Source organism: Oncorhynchus keta, chromosome 10 (assembly GCF_023373465.1).
Source record: "Oncorhynchus keta strain PuntledgeMale-10-30-2019 chromosome 10, Oket_V2, whole genome shotgun sequence".
Lineage (NCBI taxonomy): Eukaryota > Metazoa > Chordata > Actinopteri > Salmoniformes > Salmonidae > Oncorhynchus > Oncorhynchus keta.
Genome location: NC_068430.1, coordinates 17,741,791 through 17,751,332, shown reverse-complemented (window position 1 = coordinate 17,751,332; position 9,542 = coordinate 17,741,791). Strand labels below are relative to the sequence as shown.

The following is a 9,542-nucleotide window of genomic DNA, read 5'->3' as shown; positions in this document are numbered from 1 at the left end:
GTTGGTTAAGGGCTTGTAAGTAAGCATTTCACGGTAAGGTCTACACTTGTTGTATTCTGCACATATGAGAAATAAAGTTTGATTTGAAACACAGTTCACTTTCATAGCAGCCACATACAGCATGATCACTTTGCTCGTTAATTCCTCTTGCATCTACACGCTCTCCTCTTCTCACCTTTTCCCTTCACTTTTGGACTTCAGTGCACAACACATCAGCTGTCTGTGACCAGTCGAAAAAACCTTTCCAAGCAAAACCCTCATATCATAACCGCTACACACAGCCTACATCATTGTCACTATATTAGCTAAAGTCATAGTCAATATTGCTACTACTAGAGCTAACGCATTAGTAAACCCGCTACAATATTGCAGTACAGTGTATAATCAGCAAGCAGTGAAGTGAGTTTGGAAAAACTGTAAGTATGCATCTTATAGTTTTCACATACAAACGTTATATGTCCGAACTCAGAATAAAAAAGTATTCGCAAAAATAACATGGTCATTGCCGATTTTCTGCATTCATCAAAAGTCCCATCAGAAGCCTGACTTCAGATGTGTCCATGTAAACAAGATTATTAGGGAAATAGTTATTCTTGCAAAGCATGTAAATGTTTTAAACAAACTATTATATTAATCTTATTATCCACAATAATCACATTATTGTGTGTATGTAACTGTGCTCTAGACTATTATTGGCATATCAGTCACATCATAAGATTTCCATAGAAAATAATGCTGAACCCGTTTTCCTCGGGTGAGGCAGAGGAATGTGTGAAAGTCACCCTCTGTCAGACCTCCACACCATCCCTTACCACAGGACACAAGCTCAAACCAGGCCAAGCTGCAGAACACACTACTGTTTACACAGGACTTTTTCAAGACCGAGCCAACGGCTGTCTTGCAAGTCTTGTCAAATCACTGGATATTAGGAGGGCCTTTACAAGGCCCATTCTCTATAATCAGGAGAGTGAACGTGTGATTTTGTTATTACAGAAGTGGTGTGTGGACAGTTCTATACAATTAAAAAGCAATGACTAGGCTAATTTCCAATTAAGGTTTAATTTGATAGTCCTAAACCAAAGTTGTTACTGTTGCAATTACTCTGTTACTACTATCATAGACCATTTAAAGAAAGCTAGGTATATATTCTCTCATTAGATAGCACTGCATCATCAAAGGGGAGCAATACAACTGCTTGATCTCACTGAACTCACTGCTGCGTTTTTATTGAGCAGCACATTTCACCTTTTATAGTCTCATTAAAAATGTGTCCCTCTGCTTGTGTCCATAGAGGGAGGTGGATAACGACACATTCCAATCCCCTGGACTGGCGCAGATGTCAGCCTCAGAGAGACAGCAGTCTTTACTGGGCTATGACTGGATAGCATAAATTAATTCTACACAGAAAAAAAGCTAACCCAACCAGTTTAGTTTATCTGTTTGAAATTGATACACTGTTTTCCCTCCTCCCTTAGGGATTGTGGATGCATAGAGCTCCACGACAGAGTGATCTGCACACTTCGACAGGTCAAAAAGCAGGCTAAGTGCATTTACTTAATCTAATATATTTATCTTGAGCTGTGATTATGATTTGCGGTTCAAGTATTTTTAACCAAAATAATATGAGGGCTATGACTGAAATAGCGAAGTATTATTATTTGATGAATGACTGTTGATATACCCTCCTTACAGATGATCTGAAGAGGACCTCTCACCCTCATCACTGTTAATAAAGAAGGAAAACCCCCCAGAACACCATGGGCATTCACCAAGTGTATGAGTAACTCTAGCACATTTTTGGATTAGACCTACATAATGTCACTATTGCTTCCTGAAGAAGAGACCCTGGATAACTGTCCTGTCTGAATCAGTTTCTCCTTGTTGTTTAACTACGTTCTGTTACAATACTTTTTCCACATTTTGTTATGTTACAGCATTATTCTAAAATCGATTAAATAGTTTTGTTTCTCAGGCTTAGAGATATTTGCACATGTATATAAAAAAAGACTGAAATATTGCATTTACATAAGTATTCAGACCCTTTATTCAGAACGTTGTTGAACCACCTTTGACGGCGATTACAGCCCTGAGTCTTCTTGGGTATCATGCTATAAGCTTGGCACACCTGTACTCAAGTAAGTCACCCAGTAAAATACTACTTCAGTAAAAGTATCTGGTTTTAAATATACTGAAGAATCAAAAGTAATAGTACATGCTAAAATATACTTAAGTATCAAAAGTGAAGGTAAATGCAAAAAGTTATCAACGGCCGTTATGGTCGCTCGTCACTAAAACACTGCATAGTTTATTACATTATTTTAAAAAGGAGCTCTTAAACAACAAACCCAAGACTGACTAACAATGCCGAGTACCCAAGGAGGTAAGGTAAACGGTGCTTCTCAGACTTCTTCCCCTACAGTTAAGTGTCAGAAGACCGCCCTCAGCACTGAAACTGAGGCCTTCATAGCTGGCGCAATTTCTGAGGCGTTAGCCAAGCAACAGAACTCTCTCAAGGATATGCTGCAGCGGGTGTTAGCTGAGGCGGTGGAACCACTCAAAAGAAAACATCAAGAGACTTTCGTGGCTGTTGAAGCTATTACAATCGACATTGAGAGAAGGATGAAAGTGATTGACAATCTGTCTACTAAAGTGGACAATCTGCAAGGTGAAAATAGGGAAAGCAAACGGAAAATCAACGACTGTTCTTCACAACTGGAGAAGATGCAGCTCAAGATGGCAGAAATGGAGGACCACTCACGTCGCTCAAATGTAAGATTCATTTATTCAAAAGAAGGAGACGAGACTGACGATCCCATTGAATTCCTACAGATCCCTAAATGGATCCCATCAATATCTCACAAAATTGAAATAGAAAGAGCCCATCGCATCTACTCGGGACCCGGAACTAGTAATGCTTCAGACAGACCCGAGGACGCTGATCTTCAAGGTCCCCGATACAACGACCGCCAAGCCATTCTACAAGGAGCCGGAGCAGCAGAGTTCATTCACCATGATGGTAATGTTCTGTGGTTTTTCTACAGCACACACACACTGCAAAGTCTTCAACGAGGTCCGGAACAAACTCAGACTGAGAGGCATCCAGTCACTCCTCACCTATCCAGCAATGCTCCGGGCCACACACGGGAGAGTGTCTGTCATTCACCACAGCACAAGACGTCAAGGAATTTGTGGCATCACTGGGCGAGGACAACCACGAGCACTGCAGTGAGCACCACGCCACTGGTCCTGTTGAGAGGAAGAAGATTCAACAACGGGGCCATGCAAGCACCGGGGAACCTATGGATTAAGTGAACTGGTCAAGATCATTTTTCCACAACTCCAATGAGTTTTGAGGAACATTTGATCTAATTAACTTGTGATCATTATGAACTTCGACAAAAAGAGCACCAGCAAGCTAGCTAGCTAGAGAACTAGCGTTCCAGCTAGCTGGGTGATTGGGAAAGTAATGTAACAGCTAATAACGTTAGCAGCTAGCTAAGTAAGTCTTCATCACAACTGTTAGCTAGCTAACCAATTATCTCTTCAGTAGTGTTCAGTATAACCGACATGTTGTTGAAAGTTTATCTGGCTTCTATAAAATAAAATAGTATGCGCCCCCCCCTCTCCTTCTACGTGGCCCACATGAATAAGACATTTAAAACGTGTTAACCCTTGCAAGGCTGCTGGCCCAGACAGCATCCCTAGCCGTAGCGTCCCTAGCATCCTCAGAGCATGCGCAGACCAGCTGGCTGGTGTGTTTACGGACATATTCAATCGCTCCCTATCCCAGTCATGCTTCAAGATGGCCACCATTGTTCCTGTACCAAAGAAGGCAAAGATAACTGAACTAAATGACTATCGCCCCGAAGCACTCACTTCTGTCATCACGAAGTGCTTTGAGAGACTAGTCAAGAATCATATCGTCCACAGACGATGCAATTCACCATCACACTACACATGGCCCTATCCCATCTGGACAAGAGGAATACCTATGTAAGAATGCTGTTCATTGACTACAGCTCAGCATTCAACATCATTAAGCTTAAGGCTCTGGGTCTCAACCCCGCAAACTACCTGCCCTCCAGGACACCTACAGCACGTGATGTCACACGAAAGCCAAAAGGATCATCAAGGTCATCAACCACCCGGGTCATTGCCTATTCACCCAGCTAGAAGGCGAGGTCAGTACAGGTGCATCAAAGCTGGAACCGAGAGACTGAAAAACAGCTTCTATCTCTAGGCCATCAGACTGCTAAACAGCCATCAATAACATAGAGAGACTGCTGCCAACATAGAGACCCAAATCACTGGCCACTTTAATAAAGGTATCACTAGTCACTTTAATAATGCCACTTTAATCATGTTTACATATCCTACATTACTCATCTCATATGTACAGTTGAAGTGGGAAGTCTACATACACTTCGGTTGGAGTCATTAACTTGTTTTTCAACCACTCCACAAATTTCTTGTTAACAAACTAGTTTTGGCAAGTCGGTTAGGACATCTACTTTGTGCCTGAAACAAGTAATTTTACCAACAATTGTTTACAGACAGATTATTTCACTTATAATTCACTGTATCACAATACCAGTGGGACAGAAGTTTACATACACTAAGTTGATAGTGCCTTTTCAACAGCTTGGAAAATTCCAGAAAATGATGTCATGGCTTTAGAAGCTTCTGATAGGCTAATTGACATAATTTGAGTCAATTGGAGGTGTACCTGTGTATGTATTTCAAGGTCTACCTTCAGACTCAGTGCCTCTGCTTGACATCATGGGATTATTTTTTTTAAAATCAGCCAAGACCTCAGAAAATAAATGTAGACCTACACAAGTCTGGTTCATCCTTGGGAGCAATTTCCAAACGCCTAAAGGTACCACGTTCATCTGTACAAACAATAGTACGCAACTATAAACGCCATGGGACCACGCAGCCGTCATACCGCTCAGGAAGGAGATGCATTCTGTCTCCTAGAGATGAATGTACTTTGATGCAAAAAGTGCAAATCAATCCCAGAACAACAGCAAAGGACCTTGTGAAGATGCTGGAAGAAACAGGTACAAAAGTATCTATATCCACAGCAAAACGAGTCCTATATCGACATAACCTGAAAGGGCGCTCAGCAAGGAAGAAGCCACTGCTCCAAAAAATCCATAAAAAAGACAGACTACGGTTTGCAACTGCACATGGAGACAAAGATTGTACTTTTTGGAGACATGTCTTCTGATGAAACAAAAATACAACTGTTTGGCCATAATGACCATCGCCGTGTTTGGAGAAAAAAGGGGGAGGTTTGCAAGCCACTTCACAAAATAGATGGCATCTTGAGGAAGGAAAATTATGAGGATATATTGGAACAACATCTCATTACATCAGTCAGGAAGTTAAAGCGTGGTCACAAATGTGTCTTCCAAATGGACAATGAACCCAAGCATACTTCCAAACTTGTGGCAAAATGACTAAAGGACAATAAGATCAAGGTATTGGAGTAGCCATCACAAAGCCCTGACCTCAATCCGATATAAAATTTGTGGGCAGAACTGAAAAAGAGTGTGCGAGCAAGGAGGCCTACAAACCTGACTCTTATGAGCTCTGTCAGGAGGAATGGGCCAAAATTCACCCAACTTATTGTGGGAAGCTTGTGGAAGGCTACCCGAACATTTTTACCCAAGTTAAACTATTTAAAGGCAATGCTACCAAATACTAATTGAGTGTATGTAAACTTCTGACCCACTGGGAATGTGATGAAATAAATAAAAGCTGAAATAAATTATTCTCTCTACTACTATTCTGACATTTCTCATTCTTAAAATAAAGTGGTGATCCTAACTGACCTAAAACAGGGAATTTTTACTAGGATTAAATGTCAGGGTTTGTGAAAAACTGAGTTTAAATGTATTTGGCTAAGATGTATGTAAACTTCCGACAACTGTATTTCATACTATCTATTGCATCTTGCCTATGTGGCACGGCCATCGTTCATCCATATATTTATATGTATATATATTCTTATTCCATCTCTTTATTGCATTTGTGTGTACAAGGTAGTTGCTATGAATTTGTTAGATTACTTGTTAGATATTACTACACTGTCAGAACAAGAAGCACAAGCATTTCGCTACACTCGCATTAACATCTGCCGACCATGTTCATTTGATTTCTTTATACATTTCAAATCTTCCCAATGAAAAAGCGTGATAATAGTAATAATATTTACTACACAACTCTGACTTCATCTTTCAGTTTAGAGCCAATTTAAAATACTTTTTAGAAATAAGGACTCAACTATGGTATTAAAGGTTAAAGGTTTCATAAGAGGAAACACTACACATTTTTCTTATAATTTACAGAAAATCAGTGAATTGGAAAATCATTGTAAAATGCAGAGACTCTCTTAAAAATAACTAGTCAACAGAGTGAGAAATTGAGCTAAGAACAATTACACAGGAACTTAATGACCTGTTGCGACGTAGAGCAGAATTCATTATGCAAAGGATGTGACAAAAACACTATTTTCAAGGGAGTAGTCCTAGCCACTTACTGTCACTTCAGTTTAAACATGCTGAAACAAGATTAATACAGTTGATCAGATCTACTAGGGGATTGAAATCTGGATCCTACAGAAATAAATGCAACTTGTAGAGCATATTCAGATTTATACAGTTCATCACATAGCTTTGATACTTCTGCTTGTCGGCAGTTCCTGGAGAACCTTAAGTTGCCCAAACATTCTCAAGAATATATAATTTTACTAGAGGAACCTGTCACTTTATCTGAACTGAAAGCTGCTTTTTTAAATAAGATAGATAAAAATCGCCTGGTATTGATGGAATACCTCCTGAACTCATTCTCAACTGTTGGGATGAGCTAGGACCTAACATTTCTATTGAAAAAGTACAATTCCACAGAAACATCAATACAGCTATTATATCCCTAAGAAAGGAAAATACCTCACAAATTGTGCTAATTTTTGGCCAATGAGTTTAATCGGAACATAAATGAAGATGTATGCCAAAGTTCTAGTCAAGAGATAGTTATTAACAAGCTCATACATCCTGAACAAACAGGGTTTATGAAGGATCGTGAGGCAGCCGATAACGTGTGCCGTATGTTTCATGTGGTTGTTGAGGCGTCCTATCTGGATACATCGTGTGCTGTGTGTCATTAGATGCAGAGAAAGCCTTTGACTGCTTAGAGTGGGAATATCTATGGCTTGTTCTTGAACATATTGGTTTTGGGACCAGATTTATACAAATGATTCGCGCCATACATGTAAATCATTCTTCTATTATATCTACTGGCACTACCCATTCTAATCCATTTATCATACAACGAGGACGTAAACAAGGCTGTCCCGCCTCCACTATGCTATTTGCTCCCTCTTGAACCGCTGGCACAAAGCATACGTCAACATTAGGCTTCCTCACATATCAAAATCAAACAAACTGAACAAGCAATTTCTCTGTATGCAGATGACATACTGCTCTACATCGCAAACGCTCAGAAATCCCTCCAGCCAATAATGTCTATTTTCCGATCAACTGGTCTACATCAGCTCTACTAGCTCTTAACTCAGCTATGTGAAGCGTGCAACTACCACCCATGATCCCAGTGAAGAAACAAATCACGTACTTAGGCATTACCATATCCCCATCTATTCACACTACTGGCAGGAAGAACTACTTAGAAACCTTTCAAAAGATCCAAAAATACAGAAAACGATGGTCTGATATGGCCACTTCTTTGCATGCTAGAATCTCAATGATCAAAATCTCAATTATCCTTCCTCATATCAATTTTATGAGTTCCATGCTACCACTGCCTCCTCCTATAGACCATTGGTCTCAACTTTACTCTGTCATAAAGAAGTTCATTTGGGGGAGAAAGAGACCACAGATTAAATATGCAACACAACAGAGAACAAAAGCATCAGGTGGACTTGCAGTTCCAAATCCAAAAAATGTATCGCCTATCATTCCAAATGAATTCCCTGAAGACCTGGTTAAACCCAGAGGCTTCTGTTCCTTGGCGTGCTGTAGAAGAGTCAGTAGTTTCACCAATTAGATTACAAAATGTATTCTTTTCTGGATTGACTCCTAGAAAATGTGTGTTATTGTTTGGACCCATTATAGCACACTCAGTAAATGTGTGGAAAGCTACAAAGAAGCATATGAGAACTAATCTTAAATTGCATTCATACTCGCCAATATGGCGTAATAAATAATAATTATTGTGTAAGAAACCATTTATATCAGATTATTGGTCTAAGAAGGGTATGTATACTTTCAAAGACATTCAATTTGAATGGACTCCTCAGTTTCCAGGAAATCCACCAGTGTTTTAATGTCCAGGTTCATAATTTTGTCTTTACCTTGAACTCCGCCTATCCATGTGAGCCTATGGGGTCCCATGGGGAGCAGAACTAGCAGTACATCCATTGGTCAAACTTCTAAACGGACATGTGCACCTCAAAAGCAGTGGAGAGAGAGAGAGAGAGAGAGAGAGAGAGTACTGGGGGAATGGCTGCAGGTCAAGCAGACACCGGATGACCACTAGGGGGTGTGGCAGAAGCCCCCAAGGGCGCCATCTGGTGCACAACCCGCCTTGTCAGGGTGTGAGGTATGGAAATCCTTTTGATCTGGAGCGTAGACTGGAGCACGGGAACGGTTAGCTTGGGATTGGGTCCTGGCAGAGGCACGAGAAACAGACCAGTCCCTCCTCCAGGTGCAATGACAACGGGGCCTGTGGTCCTGGACTGAGTTACTGTTAGATGGAGGAAGGCCAGTGATGAAGTCTAGAGCTATGTGTGACCAGGGGCGACTGGGTATGGGAAGAGGGCGAAGCCGACCGGACGTAGGTTTGATGGAGGTTTTGTTCCGGGCACAGACCGAGCAGGCTGAGATGAATTCCCAAGCGTCTCTCACCATGGTGGGCCACCACAATCGCTGCTGCAGTAAGGCGACAGTCCGGTTCATGCCAGGGTGACAGGTGAGGTGAGTAGCATGGGCCAGCTGAAGAATTTCAGAGCAACTGAATCTGGCACAAACAAAGCCTTACAACAACCGTTTCCTGGATCAGACTGGTTCAGCTGAGCCTGACGAACACAGGACTCGATCTCCCAGGAGACAGCAGCAGATTGTTTTTATCCCATGATTTATTTTACATGCTAGCACATTGCCGGTGAGGGGTGGGGGGGATTTTAGACATTATAAATTCATAATGTATTGTATGAATTTAAATAATAAAAACTAGAAAGTAAATGCTATAAATAATTTCAAATTCTTTATATTATGCAAACCAGATGGCACAATTGTTTTGTTTTTAAAATTGATGGATAGGTATGGGCACAATCCAACACTCAGACATAATTTACAAACAAAGCATTTGTGTTAAGTGAGTCCACCAGATCAGAGGCAGTAGAGATGACCACGAATTGGACCATTTTCCTGTCCTGCTAAGCATTCAAAATGTAAAGAGTAATTTTGGGTGTCAAGGAAAATGTATGGGAGTAGAAAGTATATATTTTCTTGGGGAAT

The 9,542-nt window shown here is 40.7% G+C and overlaps 1 long non-coding RNA gene across 1 annotated transcript in view; it reads right to left on the bottom strand.

Moving 5' to 3' along the window:
• Nucleotides 1–2,537: 2,537 nt before the first annotated feature.
• LOC118388317 (uncharacterized) overlaps nucleotides 2,538–9,542 on the bottom strand; it is a 21,876-nt gene continuing 14,871 nt past the window's right edge. The window contains exon 5 of the long non-coding RNA XR_004826540.2: nucleotides 2,538–3,246. This is a non-coding gene — a long non-coding RNA (uncharacterized LOC118388317). The remainder of the gene's footprint in view (nucleotides 3,247–9,542) is intronic.